The following is a 1,350-nucleotide window of genomic DNA, read 5'->3' on the forward strand; positions in this document are numbered from 1 at the left end:
AACAACAACAACAACAACAACAACAACAACAACAACAACAACAACAACAACAAGACAACAGGCTTCTTTTAGAAATAATTCATTGTCTTCCAATAAAAAAGAAGAAATAAAAAGAGGAAAAAAAGGTGGCAAAACATATCATTCGCTGACAACATTTCGAATTGCGATATTGTTTGTCACCCCCTCCCATAATCGTCCTCGATCAAAATAGATCTGACCAAGATTGCTTTATATTGGAGTCTGAAGCATTTGATAGAAATAAATGTGTACCAGCCTTTTTCTAGAGGGCTCTCGTGACCTAGAGGTTAAGGTATTCACCTCGCATTCAAAGGTCTCGGGTTCGATTCCGGATAGCGACGGAAAAATTTCCTTCTCTAAAAATTGTCTCCTTTCACCTTCTTTCCTGCTCTCTAGCAATGTTCTGTCGTCTGTTTTCGTCTCTACTTTCTGCCCCCATCTCCTTTGCCCCCTACTCTGGGCTCCTGACTCTTTCTGCAGCTTTTCTACTGCTACTCATCGGCTCCTTTTCACTGTTGTCTTTCAACCACACCTCTGATCTTCTGGTAGGAAAGATCTACACCTAGCTCTCTCGGACAAGGGCGAAAAATCTCGGAGGTCCTGTGTGCAAGTTGCGCGGGTTAAAGATCCCTTGGTGGCCTAAAATCAATAAGAGTAGGCTTCAGCCGCCACCCGGGCAAAATTCAAAATTTCCTACCAACTGAAAATGTTTAAAGTGTCCCACGCGCTCAAATGGCATTATGTAGTTGTGAGCGCCGTAAAACACTTACCAAAAAAACCCAACAAAACCCAACAAAAACCCAAAAAACCCCAGAAACAAAAGCATCCCTCTAATCCACTGCTTGTAGGCCTTTTTATAGCCAACGCTCACTTTTACCACCCTAAAGAGGCTAACATTTTCGTACCACCCACTATTATGTACACGTATTTCCTTGCGGGGCAGTAAAAAACATTCGCCTTTCAATATTATACGGGCTTTCCGTCTCGCCTACCAATATTACCACATCGCCCACCAGCGAGTGTTAGCGCTTAGATAGGCAAGCGCTGATCTAATCATACTTGATACTAAGTATGTCACACGAATCCTTTCTTTATGATTCATATAAAATGAAGTCTAATAGAGACAGAGCTCACGTATCCTACCTGTGTCACCGAGCGCCAGATTTTGGACTCCTTTTCCTTTGTACGAGAGAGAGAGCACATGTTTGTTCAGCTTTGGAGACTTTAGAAGTACACTTTAATGGTCATGCTGAAAGGGCGCACACACAAACACACACAAACGCACACAAACACACACACACACACACACACACACACACACACACACACACA

This window comes from Aplysia californica, unplaced genomic scaffold (assembly GCF_000002075.1).
Source record: "Aplysia californica isolate F4 #8 unplaced genomic scaffold, AplCal3.0 scaffold00007, whole genome shotgun sequence".
In the NCBI taxonomy this organism is placed as follows: domain Eukaryota; kingdom Metazoa; phylum Mollusca; class Gastropoda; order Aplysiida; family Aplysiidae; genus Aplysia; species Aplysia californica.